The sequence below is a fragment of the Camelus bactrianus genome, chromosome X, assembly GCF_048773025.1.
Source record: "Camelus bactrianus isolate YW-2024 breed Bactrian camel chromosome X, ASM4877302v1, whole genome shotgun sequence".
Lineage (NCBI taxonomy): Eukaryota > Metazoa > Chordata > Mammalia > Artiodactyla > Camelidae > Camelus > Camelus bactrianus.
In genome coordinates this window covers 94,756,727-94,780,906 of record NC_133575.1, presented here as the reverse complement: position 1 = coordinate 94,780,906, position 24,180 = coordinate 94,756,727, and the positions used below count along the sequence as shown (strand labels likewise).

Here is a 24,180-nt window from a genome sequence, read left to right as displayed (position 1 = left end):
CTGGAACTATATTTTTTAAAAGGTATTCTCTCATAAACTAAGGAACTATGTACTCAAAGGGAAAGAAACATCTTCAGTCCTCTGTGAAACAGTTTATTAAAACATTAACAGGCAAGATACACAGCTCTAAATCTAGAGCATAGGGATCTTTTGATGTCCATCTTAGTTGGAAATCTCCCTGATATAAAGAAGCAAACTGAAGATAATGTAGTTGGATGGGTGGGTTAGCCCTTTGATAATATTCTGGCTATAGATCCAATTCTTTGAGGGATTAAAAACAACTTTCCTTTTTTATAGAGTCTTTACAAGAATAGAAATGCAGCTCCAGAAACAAGTCATAGCCTACCTGTCTTTCTTACCCATCCCCAAATCTCCCCTATTAATCTTACAATACTTACAGATATTGTATAAGATCAGCACATTAAAAACAAAAGCTGTCCTGAACTTAAAGCAAATAGGGATAAACTTAATTACTCTAGATTTCTGGTAATAAGCAAATATGCCCCAAAACTCCTTCTTGGAGAAAAATTGCATCCTTTCTCCTTGTCTTTGAGATGTAAATTTTCTCCCCTGTCTTCTCTGGGACCCAAGACCCATCTCTTTGAAATGCGAACTTCAGAAAGATGACTCACCAGAAGGGGGGAAAAGGGAGCTATTTAGAAACAAACTGGGCAAATGAAAAATCTTAAGTCTTCTCCACAAATCTTAGTAAGGAGCTTTAGCCATCTTAGTGGATAACCGTAACTTATTCCATCTGCCAGAAACACAATTTGTATCCCGGCTATTCTTTTATAAACTAGTGAGTTTTGTATTATTATACCTGACACATGGCTAGCATTTTTAAATGAAAGATATAAGACCTCTGTTTGTGTTTATCTGTAGATTTGCATATGCATATGTATATATGTTACACATATGTGTATTTTTCTACCTTATGATGGCATTGCCAAAATCAATCTGTAAGAGCTGTATTTAATTATCTTAAAGAAAAATAAGCACTTAAATAAACATGGTATTTTCTCAGAAAGGTAGGTACTAACCCAAATGCTTTTCAAGTTCACACAGCTTTGGTAATCTTTGGCAAATAACACTATTGTTAGTTTAGAAAGAAATGAGTATACCTTCCAATTTGTTAGCATTAAACATAATGAAGACATGTAACTTTTAATTTACCTAAGTTTACTAGACAAATGAGCTCATGTTATCTCTATGTTATAAAATCTGCCACCAAGGCAGATAGCTTAAGATGATGGCTAGCTGTTTAAAGTTTCATGAAACTTTCATGACTAATCCAAGCAAAACTGTTAAAAAACAACTGAATTAAATAGATGTAAATGGGATAAAAATTTATAAATGAACTTGTCAACAACTATGCTTTATAAATGCTTTACAATATGTGTACTTAAAAATAATTTCCAAATATCTTTGGTAACTTACATCCTCGGAGTTTACAAAGTCAAAGTATAAATATTCACTAGCTATTAGATCATTTTCAAATAAAATAAAATACTGAAATATTAATTGCTGAATATGTTTATATTTATCTACTTTTGGCTTCTTAATTTTTAAAGGAAAATGAAAGATACTTGGGAATATTACTAGACATTTGGGTATACTAAGTAAACATGGCCTGTGCCACACTGATTTTTCTACTATGCAGAAGCATATACTTCTAGAAACTATAAAATGATATAAGCATATGTTTGCTAATCTACAGAATGCTGATGTGACAGTTCATAATTGCTTACTTTCTAGTTTTCAGTAGAAATTAAAGTTGCTAAGGGTTAAGAATTCTAATTAATATATGTAATTAAAATTACTGTAAATAATAAGGGACACAACTCTATATAAAATATATTCAAGGAAAATATGTTTTTGGTAAGGGAAGCTTTAAGGTATGAAAGATGTGTTTTTGTTAAGCTATATGAAATAAAAGATGTATTTTTATTAAGGAAAAGAGTTATCTTTCCTATAGCAGAAAAATTGATTGTTCCAGAATGAGAAAGAGGAGAACACAGAAAGTTTGATGAGAGGGAGAGAAAAAGAGGAGAGGAGAGGACAAAAGAAGAACAAACCTAGGAGGAGAGAGAGGGAGAGACAGAAGGGGAGAGAGAATATCTTGTGTGGTCAAACTGGCTAAAAGTGAGTAAATTTATTACAAACGTTTCAAAAATGAGCCTTAATGTCAAAGTAATACTGATGTAAAAATAGAATTTGGTGTTCTCTTTGTTAAAATGACAATTTTCTTGGATTATTATACAAGATTTTTCTTTATCTGTTAAGTTAATTCACTTCGGAAACAAAGATTTTGTTCTTATTGAAATAATTTCCTGTGATTCATGTTGTCTGTATCAGGTCTTTAATTAGTTAAAAAAAAGCTGAGTCTTCTCTATTAAAAAAAGCTGAATTTTTTTTATACAACTATGTGACTTTGTGTATTTGCCTTTGAAATCTTTTGTCACCTTGATTAAATGGATAACTAATTATTTTTTCACAGTAACCTGTGGTCATATTTAATCAAGTGTTTTAAACCTTGTGACATTTCTGACAATTTCCCAAAACCAAATTTTAAATGAAATCTTTTTGACCTTGAACTAATTTTGGGATTTTCCAGAGGGTCCCTAGAAAATCTCAAAAGGATTTGTCGGTCCTTATAAAAAGAGAGTTGTTAAACTAATTAAGTTTATTTGATATGTTAAAGGCACAGGAATATTTTCAAATAAGAAGTGATATTAAATCTTCTTTAGGTTATATTTGTAGGATTATACTTGTATTAATATATGTTCCAGGAATTCCTAGAAATCTGGCCCTACTATTTATATAATCAGCCATGATTCCAAATATTATCTTAAAATGGTGTATGTCACAGAAATAACCAAATTTCCTTGTTAATTACATTATAATTAACCCTCACTAGATCTTTATCCATGGCCGTTTTGAAGTCTTTTGTCATCCACAGTTCTTTTACTCTGATGCTTTCCTGAAAGCTACTACCATCAAATAGAGACAAAAGTGCTGATCCTCAAAAAGAATGATGGAAAAGACTGACAAGTACAGGATTTGGATAACTTTGAGATAATACCATTGAAGTGAGTAAGAACTTCCAATAGTCTAATGGAGTAACTGATTCATAAAACGCTTAACTCAAGATCAAGCAAAACAAAAATTAATTAAGTTGGATTGAATGAATCATTGAGGATGATTATAATTTTATGACTTTTTGTTTGAAATATCATTGGTTAATGCTTTGTTTTCCAAATTTAAAGAAACCTCTTTTCTCTTTTTTTCTTAATCTATCTGTAACTTACAGATATTTGGTCAATTATATCTTTATAAACAGAACTGAAACTTTTTTCTCCTTACCAGATCCCTTCAGAATGCAGAAACTCTAATTATTTAGTACTCTTATTTTCATAGAGATGTCACTATTTGCATAAATTCAGTAAGAATCTGTTCTCCTTCATTAGGGGCACAACTGGAAACATTGTCCACTTTATTAAGGCTTTGACTGGAATGTCATATTTGAGAATGTTCATAGAGTTAGATACAACCAGATTATTTTAAGGAGCTAAGTCTTACTTCATGGAGCCAATAAAGTCTCTTGGGGGAAAAATGGCTTGTTACCTGGCTTAGAGGGTTCCAGCCTTATAGTATATTAAAGAAGATCAATTCCGGACAGTCCCAGGAACCTAAGGATAATTGGGGGGCCTTGAGCAGGGAAGAATTCACACAATTCTATAGGTATTGCTGGTGAAGTCTGATAGCAAGTCCTTAGCTTGACATGAGAGATTTTTAAAAGCCCAATCTGAGATTCCTTATTAAATGTTCCAGCAAAGTCAACTTAAAAATGACCTGTATGGTCAACATTATTCTTCCTGTACTTATGTAAATAATCAGGCCAAGTTTAATGACACTGGACTTACTTTGCAAACAAATTAAACAAATTAGTCTAAAAGATTATCTTTGGTAAAAATGGGGGTGAATGTAAAGAGAAAAATTATATTTTAGTAGAAAACTATAGTGCACCCCTATAGGCATCAAATTCTAGTCCTATTGTCTTCGAGGTTTGTTGTCAATGTAAACTGGACTGATTCCTGAATTCTAGTTTCCTCCAAAGTCAGGCGACAATGCTCCAAACTAATATCTCAAATTTCTTCCAACTCTTCTGACATGGAGTCACTAAAAACTAAACCTGCCCTTTCCCCTAAGCCCTGCACGCTGAAGCTCTATGATTTGATATAAACGTCAGAGAAATCAGTACAACAGCTAACATATGGACAACCTCCACACTTGTTGCTGTAAGAAGACACTCAGAAATTTCACTGGAACACCGATATTACTGACGAAGACATTAAAACTGCAAACTTGATAGTTTCCAACTATTGACCTTTGTTTTTTTATTACATTTCAATAAAACTGGAAGAAACAAACAAACAAAAAACAAAATAGAAATACCGGGCAGACCAATAACAAACAAAGAGATTGAGTCAGTAATCAAGAATCTTCCAACAGAGAAAGCCCAGGACCAGATGGCTTCACAGGTGAGTTCTGCCAAACATTTAAAGAAGAATTAATTGTAATACTACTCAAACTCTTCCAAAAAATGAAAGGAGGGAACACTCCTAAACTCATTGTTTGAAATCAGCATTACCCTGACACCAAAGCCAGGCAAAGACACAACAAGAAAAGACAATTAAAAACCAATACCCTTGATGAACACAGATTGAAAAATCCTCAAGAAAATACAAGCAAACCCAATTCAACAGCACATTAAAAGAATCATACACCATGATGAAGTGAAATCTATCTCTGCATTACAAGAATGCTTCAACATATGAAATCAATAAATATTATACACTGCATTAATAGAATAAAGTATGAATTGACATTCACATGGTCATCTCAATAGATGCAGACAAAGTATTTGACAAATTTTAATACCTTTTCATGAGAAAAATCATGAAGAAGACAAAGATGCTCACTCTTGCCACTTCTATTCAACATAATACCAGAATTAATAGCAACAGCAATGAGGTAGAAAAAAAGAAATGAAATTAATCCAAATCAGAAAGTAAGAAGTAAAATTAGCTCTATTTGCTGATGACACAATGCTATATGTAGAAAATCATAAAGACTCCACCAAAAAAACTGTTAGAACTAATAAATGTATTCTGATAAATTTTCAGTATACAAAATCAACATACAAAAAGCAGCTGGACTCTATACACTAACAATGAGCCATCCAAAATGGAAATTAAGAAAATAAGCCCACTTATAATGTTATCAAAAAGAATAAGATATTTAGGAATAAATTAATCAAGGAGGCAAAAGTTTTGTATACTGAAAACTAAAAAACACTGATGAAAGAAATTAAAAAAGACACAATTAATGGAAAGACATTCCACGTTAACAGATTGGAAGATTTACTATTGTTAAAATGTCCATACTACCCAAAGTGAACTACAGATTCAATGCCATCCCCATCAAAGTCTCAATGGTATTTGTTTTTATAGAAATAGAAAAAATCAATCTTAAAATTCATATGGACCTCACAAGACCCAGAAGAGCTAAAGCAATACTGAGCAAGAAGAACAAAGCTGGAGGTATTACATTTCCTTATTTCAAAATATATCACAAAGGTTCAGTAATAAAAAAAAAAAGTATAGTACTGGCATAAAAACAGATATATTGACATATGGAACAGAATAGAGGACCCAGAAATAAGCCCATGCATAGACAGTCTACTGATCTTTGACAACGGTACCAAGAACACACAAAGGTTTAAGGATAGTCACTTCAACAAATGCTGCTAGTATCTTACCCAAGTCATTTTCCTATTATATCTCATTAATGTGTTCCAAAGAATAAGCTGTAGGAGAGCCTAAGTATGCTAATTAATATCAACTACAAAGGTTAGAGATCCTCCCTGAAATTCAAGATCTCTTTGCTAATCCATCATAAATGACCCATCCTCCATATTTTTATAATCAATTTAGATGTTGGATGATATAACCAAGTATTCCTCTTTAATTTAATTTTTAGATTGGTAAAATTCACCATCAATGTTGGATACCTTTGTAGGGAATAGTACTCAACAACTTCCTTGGTTTGAAGTCTCGTGAGAAATTTAGTATAACATTCCAACTAGAGTCCTTCGTTTGAGTCAACGTATACTCAGAGTCCAACTGTGACTATTCCCAGAAGGAAATTTAGAGAGGAGATAAAATCTTCTAGAAAAGGAAGATAACATAGAGTACCTAAACAGAGAATACCTAGTAGTTTCCTGGAAAATTACCCAAAGTTTTATGGAAGAGACCCACTGTCAGTGAGATCTATGTACATACCCCCATCTCTTTGTCTCATATATGTTTATTTTTATATATTTTATTTATTTTTTATGTATTTATGTATAATACATATTTTAAATATTTTATTTTCTAATATATTTTATATATTTATTCACTTGTATTGAAGTATAGTTGATTTAAAATATTATATTAATTTCAGGTATACAGCATAGTGATTCAATATTTTTATAGATTATACTCCACTTAAAGTTATTACAAAATAATGGCTATATTTCCCTGTGCTGTACAATATATCCTTGTTGCTTATCTATTCTACATATAGTAGTTTGTATCTCTTAATTACATACTCTTATCTTGCCCCTCCCCACTTCCCTCTCCCCACTGGTATCTGCTGGTTTGCTTTCTATATCTGTGAATCTCTTTCTGTTTTGTTATATACATTCATTTGGTTTCCTTTTTAGAGTCCACATATAAGTAATAACACACAGTATTTGTCTTTCTCTGATTTATTTTACTAAGCATAACATATATTATATCTAATATAATTATACATTAGATATTTATGCTATATATATATTTCTTGCAATAATATCCATTATGTTGGCACATACTCAGGTAATGTTTGTTGAGTGAATGATTATGATCTTAGTCAAGGAGAGAGTTGTGCTTTAGAAAATTTCATCGTGAAGAACTCAAGCATTTTCCACTTTTTTTTTTTTTTTCTCTTTTAGTTGCCATGAAGACCAACCTTCCACCTGGGAAAATGATGCAGCAGCTACATTGTATTTTATGATCCCTAAAAGGTTCAACTCTTCTTGCCCCAGGGCCTAAGATAAGACCTTGAAAAAATATGCATTTAACTAGTAATATTAGTGGTAAGCTTTTAATAAATGATAGCTACTACCCTGTGCTATGTATAAGTTAAGTGCCTTAGCTACATTACCCCATTTATCGTCTCAGTGCTCATTTTACTAAGCTGAGTTGGTTTTGGAATTTTTCTTCATGATTTCCATTTCATAAATAAGGAAACTGAGGCTCAGAGAAGATTCATACACCGCCCAAGCTCACATAGACAGTAACTGAACAGGTTCATAGCCAACATGCTAATGAGTAACATTGAATTTGTTAATGTGTACCAAAGTAAACATGGTAATTCATCTCATTACCAAATTAACATCAACACTCACCCTACAGAGAGTTCAACTTTGTACAAAGAAGACCCAGTTACATTTTGATGAGGAAGAGGAGCAGAGAATGATTCAGAGTGTGAGGTACTGCAGGATAAGGCCTTAATAGAGTAGCACATTAATTATAACCTATGAGATTAAGGTCTTATCATGGGCAGAATATTAAAACTGTGCATAGGCAACCCACTCTTACTATTTAAGAATTACTGCAAGCAATAATAGATGCTGCTATAATAAGAGATGCTACTGATGGAAATGTGTTATACATATTTGAATAGTGTGAACATGGAAAATAAAATGGCCAAGAAAGGAAATGAGGAGCACTCAGAGAGGTCTGCAGGGAGTGGGCTCGCAGATAAACTTTGAAGATTTCTTAGTTCACACTAGAGCTGACTCAGGTGCCAGAGTACCACCATCAAGAGGCTTTGGTTGGGATGGTAGAAGGGAGTCAGTCAAAAGAATAAATTCTGGCTCAAGTTTGATGTAGTGTGGGGCTTACTTTCAAAAACCTGAAGCGAATCGGCTCAGACATATTAACCCCTGGAGCTGCCAGAACTTTCTAACTGTTTCATCATATACCCATTGTCACTTTTATCTTTCAGAAGTGTCTTGTCTACTTCCGAAAGGAATACTCATTTCATTAGTATTCTTGAATTGGCCAGCGATTTTTAAGCTGCCTTATACTTGGAGAAAGAAAGGAGTGGCTTCAGGGATGATGGTGAGGGGGAAGAAAAGCATACTCTTCAACCAGGTGACTTTGCTTTCATATATTTTATATATTATGCTCCCTTGTGACATGGAGTGTTCAGTGAGACTTTAGATGGTCTAGTTAACTGGAAAAGTGTCACTGCAAATGTGGCAGCAGTATCCTGATTCCGGAAGGGAGCATGTCAGTTTACCTCTGGGCAGGCTCTTTGGAAAAAGCCTTTTAAACAAAAACTTAAGCAAAAACAAAACTTCTCTTGGTTCTAATTATACTTCTGAATACAATACTTTCCTACTGAAGATGTATGTTAACATTTTATTTCTAGTATTTATCTAATCTAAAATTACCATAAGGATCTATTTTCTACCTTTCTTTTTAAAGAAGTACAATTTTTCCAAGTGTATATGAAAAGAAGTTTCTTCACATTTCCATATTACAATTGATTGTTCACTCTTCTGTGTGACTCATATTTTAATCTAAGATAGAAACTAGCAAGGCCATTGTGTATAGTTTTGGAAATGGAAATCATTAAAGTTAGCTCGGGCTAATATATATTCAACTTTGGCTATGACATTCTTTTTCATTTTTTATTGAGTTATGATTACATTCAGTGATTATGGGCAAATATTAAGAGTACACTTTGATTAGTTTTGACAAATGCCTATATCTGAAAACAATACCTTGATCAAAATGCAGAGCACTGACATAACCTTAAAAAGTTCCGTTCTGTTCTTTTCTGATCTATCCCCCTGCACCTCCCAGTGGCAATCCCTTTTATGATTTCCATTTCCATAGCTTTGTTTCTTCCATGCTAGCAATTCAAAAATGTAATTGTGCAGTGGGTACTATATTGGGTCTGACTTCTCTGAGTATGTTTATCAGACTCATCCATGTTGTGGGTATCCACAGTCCCCTCCTTTTGGTTGTTGAACAGTAGTCCATGGACTGAAGCATCACTTTTTAATTCATTCTTTTGCTGATGGATAGGTAGATAATTCTCAGCATATTTCTATTATGACTAAAGCTGCCATGAACATTTTTATACATAGCTTTGTGTGGACGCATATTTTCATGTTTCTTCAGAAAATATCTAGAAGAACTGCTGTATCATAAGGTAGGTAGTTATATGTTTAGTCATAGCAATTGCATCATTTTACACTCCCTTGTAGATGTATGAGAAATCTAATAGCTCTACATCCTCTTCAACACTGGGTGCCATTATTCTTTTGAATTTTTAGTCACTCTAGTGTATATAATGATATCTCATTATGAATGTAATTTGAATTTTCCTAATGATTGATGATATTTGTGCATCTTCTCATGTTTTTATTGGTCACTACTACTTTTGATTCTGTGAAGTCTATTCAAGACTTTTGCCCATTTTTTAATTGGGTTCCATTTTATTGTTCATAGTAGCATTATTTATAATAGCCAAGATACAAAAGCAACCCAAGTGTCCAGCAACAGATGAATGGATAAAAAATATGTGTGTGTGTGCATATATATATATGTAAATATATATAATGGAATACTACTTGGCCATAAAAAAGGAATGTGATTCTGCCATTTGCAACAATGTGGATAGACCTAGGGAATATTATGCTTAGTGAAATAAGTGAGACAGAGAAAGGAAAAGACTATATGTTATCACCTACATGTGGAATCTAAAAAAGAATACAAATGAATATATATGCAAAATAGAAACAGACTCACAGATATAGAAAACAAACTAACAAACCAGTGGATACTAGTGGGGAGAGGGAAGAGGGAAGGGGCAAGGTAGGAGTATGGGATTAAGAGATAAAACTACTATGTATCAAATAGATAAGCAAAAAGGATATATTGTATAGCACAAGGAAATGTAGCCATTATCTTATAATAACTTTAAATGGAGTATAATCTATAAAAATATTGAATCACTATGTTACATACCTGAAACTAATATAACATTGCAAATCAATTATACTTTAATAATTATATTCTATTTACCTACCTACCTACTTACCTACCTATCAATCTACCTACCTATACTCTGCGTAGGATCAATATACTAACACCCCAGAATGCAGTTTCCAGGAAAGCATCTTATCAAACATTTTGAATGCGTTCACCTCCAGACCTTGGAAATTCCAGGGGAAATATCAGCAAGAATTGGCTAGAAGCCTGGAATTCCTGAAAGAAAAGGGATAGCCACTCTTTCTAGAGATTCAAAGTTACCAATCTCTTGACCTTTGAATTTTGTAAGAGCTAAAGATAAAAGAGTGAGGGAAAATGAAATATAGTCACATTCAGCATATTTCAACCAGGGCTGCATCACTGGAGAGGTGCATGATCTACTGACTCTATGCACAGGATGTAATTGAGACTAAAATTTATCTGGTATCAGAAATTCTGAAACTCTGGGAAAGTTTTGAAGTAAATAGATCTTATACATATAAATTGAAAGTGATATTTATTAAAACTGTACCCCTGGAGGCTAGGACAATTTTCCTTTTGGGTACCCATACATAATACTAGGGAGAAGGCACATGCCCCTTCATTCCTGGACAAACTACTTAAGGGAGGAAGGCTAGAAATGATAATGAGTCCTTTTTAGGAACTACAATACTTCGTGGTTTTTGGCAAATTGGCATTTGTTTTGGCAAAGGAAAAAACAGTAGCAATAAGAATTTTATGTATATAGAGAATCACTGGATAGGAAGGTGTTTGCCTGAGCTTTATGTTACTTTTTTTGAAAGTATACAAATCACTGTTTTTTTAACTTGTAATTTCCCTTGTGAGTTGGGATACCTTTGATGAGGCTACGGAGTAACATGCTGTGCATTTTGTTCTTTAGCTGCTGCTTGTCTTTTCCAAGGTCCTACTTAAGCAGCGTCATTGCAGCAAACTTATCATCAAAAAGCCACTCATCTGAGAAAGCACACACTGTTCTCACATGTACTGACACAGTCAGCACAGATGTAGCCAAAAATTCACACCAAGCTTCAAATATACAACACTAGGAGAAATGACGCTGGTGTTCACAACCTTCCAACATCCTGAAGAATCTCTCCTCGGATCCTGATCTTTGAATACCAGTTATTATTTCTTCTGGAAATTACGCAGGAAATGTTGTTTCTTAGAAACAAAACTATATTTTCCCATTTACCAAGGAAAATGATCTTAGTTTATTAAAATGACTTTGTGTAGCCTAAAGAGAACAAACTCACTTGGGAAAATAAGGCAGGAGTGGGGTAGTCCCAGTAGGAACTGAGAAATCATCCTCTCAAGTAAACCTGCTATCTGTACGGAAGAACTGACAATATATTTATGGACTGAAAAAAAGGGCCACATGCACCCAAGATTACCAATATGTACATGCAAATACACACAAAGAAAGAAGTCTAAGGAGGTTAGTGGGCAAACTGTAAAAGGCTGAATGGGAGGGATGAGCATATACTGCCAGGTTTTGTGAGAAGTAAAATACGTTAATTGCTAAGGTGGTCCTTTCCAGATTCCCCTCCACTAGAGTGATACATGAAATATTTGGGATACTTCTGAGGAGAGAATAGGAGAACCAAGCTAGATACCTGCTAGCAGAGCATGAAGAAAATGAACAGAAATGGAGACAGCCTTATCTGTAAGGGGCAGGATCACTCATCAAAACCTGATATAACAAATCCAAGGAGGTGTGGGTCAAACTTTAATTCAGGTAGCTGTCAGCATCTGAAAGAGCTGATATGAGAGAGATTTGGCTAGATTCATTAATTTAACAAATGTTTATGGAGCACTTTCTATAAACCAGGTAGCCTTCCAGGTTCTGGGAATATGTCATGAAAGCCTACAGAGAAAAGTCTTTGCCTCCTAAAACTCATATTCTAGTGTAGGGAGAGACAATAAACATAATAAGTACATTATAGTACATGTTAGATGATGATAAAAGCTATGGGGGAGAATAAGCAGGAAGTCATCATAGAGAAAATGACATTTTAGAAAAGTCTTGAAGGAGATGTGGGCTAGATGCAACATTAAGATTTCTGACAGTGACAGACCTTAGGAGCTGGTGAAAACAAGTTTGCTATATAAGGGCATTTGACTAAAGGAATTGATGAATGACAAAAAGTTTTTGCAGCCTCAAGGTAAAGTCTAGAGAACTGGGGATTCACTGGGCAACAGTGAGTGCCTGTCCACTAGTGGGAAAGGTAAACCCAAGTGTCAATACCCAAAAGCAAAAGTCAAGTAAGCAAATTGGCAATGGCCATCTGCATCAAGATAATAGATTAAACAAATGGCAGTGTGCTTCTCAGGGCTCTGTTCACCTCTGTGCCCTTGTCTGGTAGGTGTTAGGCATCTGAGGACTATATCCTATTTGTTGGTTTGTAGGAAACATCTTAATAGCTTATGGAGCGGTCTTGAATAACAGACAAGCAGAAAGAGAGGCATGTGGGTTTCTGTACCCATGTCCTGTGTACTCAAGAGTTCTTTATAGCCGTCTCTTGCTTATTCATCAGATTCAGATGTGTGTATGTGAAGTAAGAAGCCAGCTCTCTTCCATGTTCTGCTTTTAAGAAGAGAATTGGCCTAAGTACATGCATGTCTTCAGTACCAATCTGACACTACTTCCTCCTGGATCAAAGAAAACATTTTAAGTATTCTTATTTTTTTCTTCCTAACTGTATTAATGTCCCTTGTTGCATAAAAAGTGTTATTTGAGATGAATTGCAAACATCACGCTAATTCTTTCATTATCTTTTAAAATAATCAATAGTGTTAACATATCTGGAGGCCTTAAATGTGTATATGTGCCCTATTTAGTTTAACCAACGAGACTAAGTCAAGTAATAATTTTTCATACATTTACTAAAAAATTTTAAGATATTGGAGCCACTGTCAAATTAGTAAAGCATGGCTTGAGATGTTTTAAATCAGGGCACAACTAAATCTTTGCTACATATTGTATGGTAAGGATTCAAATTAAACTACTTCATCAACTTTGTTATTGGTTTGCTATAGAAGATAATTAGGCAAAGGAAAACTAACTTACACTCCTTTCTGAATTAACAAAGAATCTCAGAGAATCCTAAAAAATAAATTGGGCATTTTAAAAGCCATTACTCCCATTTGCAAAGTACGCAACCTAGATCTAGGGAGGAAATAACTGGTCTAAAATGATATAAGTTATTCGTGGAAATAGGGCTAGAACTCAGGTTGTTTGATATCCAGCTCACTTTGATCTATTGTACAACTTCTTACTACTGTAGAATGGCTCTTTTAAGGCGTTGGTGTGTGGGAGGTGAACATTGGTCTTAGTATGGCATCTGAGTATAGACTGGGGAAATGGATATTATTTAACCATGTTTGCATATTAAAAAATTTTGAGTGGAATCATGAGCAATCCAAAATAAGAGCTAATCTTCAGACTGGTACATTGTTTTGGGATGCATTGCTTGATTTTGTGGCTAGGTGGTCATTTCAACTTTTTAATATTTTTAGCTTTTGTCCATTTCCTGCAGTGGAGTGGAGACCTCTGGCTTTCTGATTCTTAAGCTCAGTTTTTGTTTTGTTTTTTTTTTAAGCTAGTATTAAATAGGGTTTTTAAAAAGTAGCCTATGTGGGGCCATTGTGAAATGAGCTACTCAAATGGAATATGGATAGTCATGAAAAGAAACCAGACCAGCAAGGAAACAACTCCAACATGGAAAAGAGATTCTGATAACAGGCTTCACTTGTGCAGTCGGTTAGCCTTTGCCTGAACCCCATGATCTAGCATGAATCCACCTTACGATTCATGCCCTTTCTGTGCTCATTGGTCGCTGTCATTCCAGAGATATGCAAATCTAATAGAGTAGGAAAGATTGTAGAGGAAGGATGTGTGGGGGGTGGGGAAGGAGGGTGATGAAAGAAAGTGAGTAGGCATCAGGCAGATTTTCTTTATCTAGACTGACAGCAAAAATGCAGATATTTGATATGAATATCTCCTATTGTCCACATTAATCCTTTGGTTACAATCCTCTAAACAAAGATGGGCCATTATCCTCCATCATCGCCGCCATCATCATCATCATCATCATCATCATCAATGGTGTGATTGAATAAAAAGGTGAATAACCACTACTCATCATAACCAAGCTGAGTGGTCTTGTTCAATTTAATTTGCAAAATGTTTCCACATATAGTAAAGGAGTAATTTCATGAGGAGAACGTATTAATCAAAAAGAGATTGAATCTTTGAAAACATGGCCAGGGCAGGATAAATTGCCTTCCATCACTGAAGAAGATGGTTCCCATAGAATAGTAGATGTCAAATATTAGAGAGGAATAACAATGTTATGATATATTCCAAGTCCAAAGATGAGTTTGAAAAGAATTAGTTCCTTTTGTGTTAAGTCATATTGTAACACAATGGATCACTATATAGGTGGGGGCCACCTGACTCATTCATCTGTTAAACATATATGTGCTGATTGTCTACTCTTTGAGAAAGCATTGCTCTAGACACTGGACATACAACAAGGAACAATATAGACACAATTCCTGTTCTTATGAGTTCTACCTTCCAACAAGGGAGATAGAAAAGAAACAAATTTTATACACACACATACATACACACAAAGACTTGAATGAAGGGGCTGATAATAACAGTGACTAGCATCTTGAACACTATATGCCAGACACTTGCTAAATGCTTAACATCCATTATCTCATGTATTCAGTCCTTATAAATAACTCTTCGAAGGGCATGTTATTGAATTCCTATTTTATAGAATAAGAAACTGATGTTCAGAGAGGCAAAGTAACCAGCCCAAAGTTTCACAGCATGTGGCAGAGTTAAGCATTCTAATCTTGGTCCTTGTAACAATGAAGTCTAAATTCTTAAGCTTGATTCTAGGATTTGTTCAAATAATTTTCCTGCCTCACTAAAGATGGGGTTCAGATAAAATTTCTCCTTCTTAGGCAAACTATGCGTTTGGGTAGGGGGTTCTTCTACATGCTTAAAATACATTGTTTAGCAGCTCTGTCGACGTGGGCTCTGGGAAAGTTGGGGTAGCTCGAAGGTCAATGCTAACACAATTTTTAAAGGGCAGATGGTAGCAGTTATGTCTTGCAATCAAACTAAGGTTTCCTGGGCTTTAGGAAAAAGAAAACATCAATGAGTGAAGTCTAATGAAAAGCCCTGAACTGGAATTTAGGGGGCTTGAGTTATAAACCTAAATTTGTCACTTATATACTATGGACATTGAGCAAGTCACTTCAGCCTTGCTTGAAATTCAGTTTCTACACATGTTCTATGTCTCTAAAGAGTTATTACTCTGAAAAATACAAAGAATAGATTATACAGCTTTTTTCCCTTATAATCTTGAGTTTGTCAATCACGTAAGAGAAGTTAGAAAGACTATGCCTTTGCCTCCTGCTCCCTTTGTGTTTCTTTTTAAGAAACAACTTGTTCTTTCCCTGCGTTTTCAGTTCAGCTGTTTCTGAGTGTATCAGGGGAGGAGGTGACAGTGAGGTGAGGCAAAATTCAACCATTTCCGCATGAGCTGACAGATGGAATACACCTGGGCATTTCTTTCTTCAATTCTCACCCCAGGGAAACCCTTCTTGAGTTACACTTCTGGAAATGGGGATTTGGTGAACTTCAGGGTAGGCCAATATTGAGCCAAAACTACTTTGGTAGCGTCCCAGAGCAAGGTGGGGATTTGGGGTCTGACGCATTATGCACGTTTATTAGCTGACATCTGTTCAGCTGCCATTTCCTGATTGTTTCATTTTAATTCATTGACACTGTTGCTAGCCTTAAGACAGGGACCCATTACAAACCAGATAAATTCTCCGATGAAATGAATGGGAAAGCATCTAGATCACAACTTTTAGGAATAAGAAATAATTCTCATTATCTATCACATGTCTTCAAAAGAAAAACAAGCTGAAATGTGTCAAACAAAATGAAAGGCTGCGGAACAGAAAGGCCTCCATAGCTGGCAATGAAGTAATGAGGTTGCTTCCTAAAGAAGAGGAAAAACTACCACCTGAAGCAAATGGAGGAAGAGGCTAAAATTTTTACATCCCTTGGTTCAAAGGATGAAAATCAACTTCTGTTTATAAACAAGAGAATCAGAAGAATCTATTTTTTTCCCAAGAAAAAACTCTCATTGCAAAAGAACAAAAAGTTATTATACGTGGGGATTTTCACAAAGAGCTTCCATATGAAATGGACAAGGGATTCATGGATCACAGAATCACAGACACTGCATCTGGTCAAATCCACCCACTGCATTTCACACATAAGGCCAATTATCGCCCAGAAGGTAAAGGGACTTGTCAGGAAGTGCACAGCCACTAAATGAGAAAGTCAGGCCAGAACACCAGAGTGATTTCTAGCTTAGTCTTCTTTCTACTTTACCACACTGCTTCGTCTTCCTACTGAAAGGTGTGGAAAAGGGAAGGGGGAATTATATTTCCCCTTGTTGATCCTCATATGTCTGCTTTTATTCCTCTTAGAACAAGTGACCTAATTCAAGTTCACCATGTTGCAAAGATGGTAAAGGGAGGTCACAAAAGATTCAATTGCTGAATGTGATTCATTTCATACGGAAGTGTTTATCTTACTCAGAGGACTGTGTGTCCTTGAGGGCAATCGCTGTCATGCTCTCTTGCCTTCACTGCTTTTCTTACTACCATAGCATGAAATATTTAAGCAAAGCAAATTTATATAAATGAGTAAATTAACTAGTATCCTATGTATAATTTTATATATATAATATATATATACACACACACATACATACACACACACATACAGTTTACAAATGTAAAATGTAAGACAGGGGTGATTTTCAGAAAAATCCTATTATAGTATTAGTAATTCTTGCATTCTTAAAGGTTGGACCTGTGTTGAATTATATATAAATTAATTTTTGGCTAACATTTAATATGGTTCAGGTTATATACACTAATACATAGTCAACTAATTTCTTACTATTTACCTTTATTATATTTTCCTTTTGAATTCTTATTAATTTGTTAAATCTCCAAATAACAAAATTGGACCAATGATGTAAAACTTGTGCATCAAAACATGAAAGTAATGGTAAAGACAGTGATGTAAATGCTATAGCACAGAACAATCACATAATGAGATTCTGTATTTGATTGTATGTGATACCAACATGTGACTTTGCAAGTGTGATGATTTTAAGAAAATAGACTAAAATGATGGGATGGACTGGAGATGAATTTCAATGATTTTAAACAACTTGCTCAATTGGCATACCTTAGCAATGATCCATTATCACAAATTTCTTACATATAAGCTATCATTTTAGGGATATATAACCCATCATTTCAAGGATAAGATATCTTGCTTATTTTTATGTTGAAGGTAAAATGGCAGAATTGTATAAGGAAACTCAGCTGTGATGAAAACAGCTTGATTACCAAGGGTTTGACTCTTTTGGAATATTTGGTAATATTCTTTACTCATCAGAGAAAGAAATAAATGACATTTCTCTGGGCATATTTAAAAACCATATCTAAATGTTTCCAAAGAATACTAAAACACATTTCCTAGAATTGAAAGAAACCAGAGAATAGACTACCAATCCATTTATATCTATCAGGCAGTGTGAGCATGCAATCATCCAACTTTTGCATATGCTATACTAGCTATTGACAAAGTGCTGAAAGTATTCTTAAATAAGAAGTATCTTTTTAATATTTTTGCATCTAAGTTTGATACAAATACCTACCAATATTTGATGGAGTCATGACACATAATTATATTTCATAAGGAACAACAGCAAGAAAGTTAAAATTTTTTAACTTTATAAAATTAAAGTCTAAGAAAAGATGACAGTCTCTGGGACCACTGTTAAGCAATAAACTAGTCCTGCTACACACTCCTCATGCCTTCTTACAGTCACTAGAACCAGGCTTTCCCCCAAACACGTAAGACCTATTCCAGTGGATGCTCTACCTTCATCTCTCTCTTTGGCATTGTGTAATGTTCACCACTCCTTCTTAATATTGTTGCTTTCTTGGCTTCCATAGTAACACTTCTTTTCTTGTATGACAGAGAGTATCTAACATAAAAGTACATACCAAGACAGTTTGTGATCACAGCTACATCTTTTATTACCTTATTATTCCTCCTTCATCCTTACTATGCTGTTTGCTCATGGAAATGCCACTGACTAATTGGCTAAAAGTAGTCACACTTAAACCATTGCTTTTGGCCAAGTTCGCTCCTCGGCTTTTTTCCCTTCTCACTCCTCAATCTCTCCCCTCAGCCATCTCATTCATTCCTTAGAATTCTACTATCACATGTACACTAATGACTCTGAGAGCTTCATCCTCCAGTCCAGCCAATTTCCCAGAACTAAATTTTTGCAGCCTACTATTTAACACACATAACTCAAGCTCAACATGTTTCAAACTAAATTCACAATCATTTCCTTCACCCACAATCAGCTTCATCTGCTCCTGTATTTACAATCATGATGAGTGTATCAACACCTACTCAGAATCCACATAAGAATCTAATATTTATCCTACATTCCTCTCTTTCTTTATCACCTACAGCCAGTGGATCACTAACTTTAGTCAGCTCATCACCATAAAGCCCTTAGTTACTGGCCCCATATATTCCACCTCCACATACCACACAGATACAGAGCACCTATGTTCTATATCTGAATACTCATAGACAGAACTGTACGCTTTAGAGTTGTGCACCCTTAACAGTTACTTTGGGACAAGCATCGCAGTTGCCCTGGGGTAGAACTAAATGGGTAGAAGCTCATCATATTCTCCAACTCCTCGTATCCTGGAAAATCCTATTAGCACTGAGGAGTCACTTCTTCCACAGCAGCAATTCTAAGAAAGATGGTAATAAGCAAAAGATTTTTTAAATTCACCCACTAACTGAAGTTTTGCAAGTGACTTGGAAGGTTTCATGGGAGCAGTAGCATATAGCTGACCAAGATGTCATTTCAGGCTCTAACCATTGGTCTGGAGTCAGAAAAAAAAAACTAGGTTAAAACTTTTCTTTTGTCTCTTGATTTCTCTGAGTTTCAGTTTCCATGTTAGTAAAATGACGATAATAATATCTAGTTGGTGAACTGTTTGGAGAATTAAATGAGATAAAGTATCTCGTATAGTGCCTGGAACATAATAGGTACATTTACTTATGGCTATTGTATAATAATGGTGCTGACAAACTGAAGATGTTATGATTTTGGAGGACAATATAGGTCATTTTTCCATAAGAGGAAAATGAATTTTTTAATAATAAATAGTCTTGGGTCTTTACAAGCTATCAATTCACAAGTATATATTGATATGTGTCAGGCTCTAGGTTGGGAGGGGTGGTTACAGAACAAGAGAACTCATGCATGTTTTATACTTTTTTTCCTACCTTTTAGAGACCTATGTTACAGCTGGGGAGAGAAGATAAACCTGAAGCAAGGCTCCCATGCACGCATATAGGGAGCACCAGTTCCAAGTTCCCAACTCAGCATTTCCTAGTCTCAAAACTTTGTTGTGCACCCAGTTCCAGGGTAGAGCCAATTGAAAGTGAAATCTTTTTCTCAATTTCTGGGTACTTGCCCCAACCAATGAGTAGAAAGGCTCTGGACAGGTAACCTGAACGACTGGCATAGGCTGCTAATAGATGATAATCATCTTTAATGCAGATCTTTTTGCGGAGCAACATGGGGATATAAAGTTGACAGGGAAAGAAATCACAGTGAGTTCACAAAGGAAAACAAAAACAGAAGAATTAATTTTGAGAGAGAATTTCTCTTTGAAAACTTCTATAGACCCTTCCCAAACAATGGAAGTAGTCACTACTGCTAAATAATCATAAGGTATTGCTAATAATCTTGGAAGGGAACTGTCTTTACTTTTAAGCACAAAGTTTCCACATTCAGGAAGGGCCAAGTACTATGGGAAACTATTTTTTCAAAAAAATCAAGAAACAAAGCTCATGAGGTCGCTATTGCCCCTCAGCCTTACAGAACTTCCTCGGGAGTTGCATTTGACCGTTTGTTCCCCTAACCAGCCCAGCTGCTCTCACCAGGATATTGTTCTGTCCTAGGAAACTGCCTGGTGTGTTTTCTATTTTAGAAGTATACTTATCATTGCTCCTGAAATGCCATTTTGCCTTTGGAAACACTCACAGGAACTAGCATTCAGAAGATGAAAAGAGTTTTGAAAGCAGAAAATTTCCCAGTAGGAGTTCCAATTCTCAAAAGCCATAGAACACAGGCTGGGTCATAGCTAATACAACGACAACAACAAAGCTGAAAACACCACTCAAACCATAATACTGAGGTAACGATATTATGACAAGGTGACCAAGTGTCATTACTATCCATATTTGCTGCCGTGCATTGCCTCCTACCTTTTGCTAATGCTTTACACGGATTATCTCAATATTCACAGCATTTCTCTTCTACATAAATATAGAAACTGAGGCTCAGACAGGTTAGGTAATGTGCTCATGGTTACCCAGTTAATAAGATGACCAAGATGGAATTCAAACCCAGGTGTCTGTTCCTTCTACCATCCTAATCCATTTGAGCCCCTTCCAGTAATGGAGCCAAACCCCTGAAACAGGTATAAATGTGATGGACCCTCGAAATAAGTTAGCTGAGCTCTGCATTTATATGGTGAAAAAGTGGTTTCTCCTGACATTTTGTATCTGCTATATTTTATCTACAGACATCTTTTGCTTTTGGGGTTTCAAGAGAAAATGGTGCAAAGTTACAGAATTCTGAGAAGGTATTAATAATTGATTTGTACCTGCTATATGTCAAGTACTTTACATATATTACTTCTTATTTTCCGGACAGCCCTTCAAGCTGTATAGTATCATTTCCATTTAAACATATGCGAAAACTGAAGCTCATAAAAGTGGTTATAGAGCTAGAATCTGAGTTCCTATACTCTTCATGCCCACGTTGGTGTTTTGGCAATTGGAGGCATCTTGATGCTGATGTCCTCTTCCCCAACCATCTCCTCTTCTGAAGTATAATGTCATAAATAATTTTAAATTAAAATTAAATAGGAAAAAGACTTAAAAACTTTTCAGAATTATTAAAGGAAAGGCAGAATTATGAAATCCTGCATTTGGTCAGAGTTTAGGTATGCCAAATTTAATTTTCACCAAATGAACCCAATCAAACAATTATTTTAATAAAAGCCAAGCCATGCTTTGCTTTATTTTCCAGTAGCTAAATCACTGAAATGCACCCACATCAGATACAGTATCTCAGAAAAAGGAGGCTTCTTCATTATCTATGGACATCAATTTCCAAAGGATACAGATTTCTCCCTGTGTCCCTCCCTTGATTATACACTAACTTGTTTCTGTTATTTACTGCCACAATAATGCTGTGTAACAAGCCAGACCTAAACTCAGGGGCTTTAAAATAGTAAGCCTTTATTTAGGTCAGGAATCCGTGGGTTTGGGATTTAAGCTATACTCAGATGGATGGCTCTTCTGGTCTTAGGTGGGCTCATTCACAAATCTGGTGGTTGGTGATTGATAGTTGACTGATAGGAGGAGTGTCAGGGCCACATGTCTTTCACCATGCAGCAGTCTAAACTATGCAAGTCATCATACTGAAGGGAGAGCAGCAAGAAAGGAAGCAGAAATAGGCAAGCACTTTTTAAAGTCTTTGCTTGCATTAAGTTCCTACTTTCCAACTAGCCAAAAATTGTCACAAGGCCAAGCCCAGAGTCTACAAAATCAATGATATAGGGAGACTCATTATAGATGGCCGTTAGTGCCATCCATATAGCATATTCCACTCTTGTAATATTTATTTGCATCCTTCCTACATGCAAAATATGCTTTCCTCCAATGTAGGATCTCAAAAGTCTCATTCAGTTACATCATCAGGCCCAGAATCCAGTATCTCGTGATCTAGGTGCTGATATGGCTCTTCAGATGAGGATCCAAAGATCAATAAAATAAAATGATAATGTACTGGCCACCCATATGCCCAAAACTTAGTGATGACAGAGGGACTGGATACAGAAATACTCTCAGAAATGGGAAAAAATGGAAAATATCTAACCCTGCTATACCTATTTGGCAATTTCCACTGGAGAAATGAGGTCAGAATCCTATGAAGTTGGGGTGGGGACTGTTTCTTAACTATATCCCACTACGTTTCCTGAGAGTGGCTCACTTGTCCATTGATCCCTATGGCTCTTAACTTTATTCTCTGAAATAATATTCTATTTCCATTCTGCTTGGTCACTTCTGAAGAGGAAATTTATAAATCTGATTTCTGAGCAACATTTTAGCCTGCTTCCTGCTCATAGAATATTGAAGGCCCAGTGCTTCTCTGAGTTTTATACAATCTCATTCTCTTTTAATCCAGGCTGGTAGCACTTTTGCCCACACAACTCCCTTAAAACTTTTGGGCTTCGTTATAAATATAGTTCAAGTCCACCCCACTGGCAAAAGCCACAGCCATCATTCTTTTAGAGATAGGCTTCTCTTTCTCTAGATTTTATTAGTGTTTCTTTTGACATGTCAGGCTGCTGCAAGACAATGTACTTAAGATTTCTAGAAATACTTTTGTCTAGTTGAGGCAGTCTATTTAGAAACTCTTTAATTCTATCAAAAATATTAGCAGAATCTTACACAACTGTTTTGGTCTTTAGTACAAAGACCATACGTTTCTGGAGCTCCCTGGATTTAATTTTTTACTAGCACAAGAGGCTAGAGATGAGAAAATAATATTTTTTTCTAATCTAGTGAGTTCTGGTATTCTCTAAATTTTACTTAAAAACTGCCCAGTTCCTTCTCTAACTCATCTCTTTATTGTTGTACCTTATCATGCACAGCTAGTAAGAGCCAGGTGACATTTTCAACATTCTATCTGGCAATATCTTAACTCAAGTATAAGAGCTAATTTGCTATATTTTCTATATTCTAAGTTACCACACTTTGCCAAGTGTTTCATCACTAGGTAACATGGTTTGCCATTTATCCAGGCTGCTACAGCAGCTTCCTCACCATTTTTCCAGCCTCCACTCTTTCAACACTGTTCTTCCAGTCTCTACCCACTACCTTTCCCAAAGCCATTGACACATATTTTAGATTTTTATCACAATACTATATTACAATACTTTTCTTCTAAGAACAGATTTATGTATTCATTATCTGCTGCTACAATACTGCTACATACCAAAACAACTCCAACTCAGGGATTTCAATCACTAAGCACTTATTTTGCTCACAAGTCTGTGGGTTAATGATTTAGAATGGACTTATCTGGGCCATTCTTCTGGTCTTAGTTGAGCTGACTCACATGTTTGGAGGTTGGCTAGCTAAAACCAGGGTAATAGCCATTACTGGGCTGGCTGTGTGTCTCACCCCATCCAGCAAGCTATCCTAGGAATTTTATCATGGTGAAGGCAGAGAAAAAAGAAAAATGGAAACACCAGGTACTTTTTTCAAGCTACTGACTGCATCAAATTTTCTAATGTTTCATTGGACAAAACAAGTTTCATGGTCAAACTTCAGTCAATATAAGCCACTGCCAAATGATGTTGACACAGGGAGGCCAAAAAAATTGGGGCCATTAATTCAATCAGTCTAAACCATTTGTTATATAATTGCCTCAAACATGTTAACATTTTTTTCTTCCCAGTAAAATAACAGACATCTCCAGGAAAAGGAATTGCTATGACTTGTTTTTTGCTAAGAATGGCTAAGAAAACACAGTTTTTTTTTTTAAATGAAAGATATGGAAGACAGAGTGATAGTTCAAAGAGATGAGGATTTTCAATATCCGATGCCTACAAGGGTCTGGAAGGTAGCATAATGAGTGAAGTCAGTTGGGGCAGGAAACAATGGGCTGTGGCAGGGATTGTGGTGACTTACAAAGCCCCACATAAAAGCAGCAGCTACTCTTCAGTCCCAACATATTATTGTCGTAAACATGGGCAAAATGTTGCCAGAAGCTACAATTTTTCAAAAGAA

General features: G+C 35.4%; 1 long non-coding RNA gene across 12 annotated transcripts in view; it reads right to left on the bottom strand.

The window, feature by feature from the left end:
- Nucleotides 1-24,180, bottom strand: part of LOC123619413 (uncharacterized) — an 874,904-nt gene that overhangs the window by 120,848 nt on the left and 729,876 nt on the right. The window lies entirely within an intron of this gene.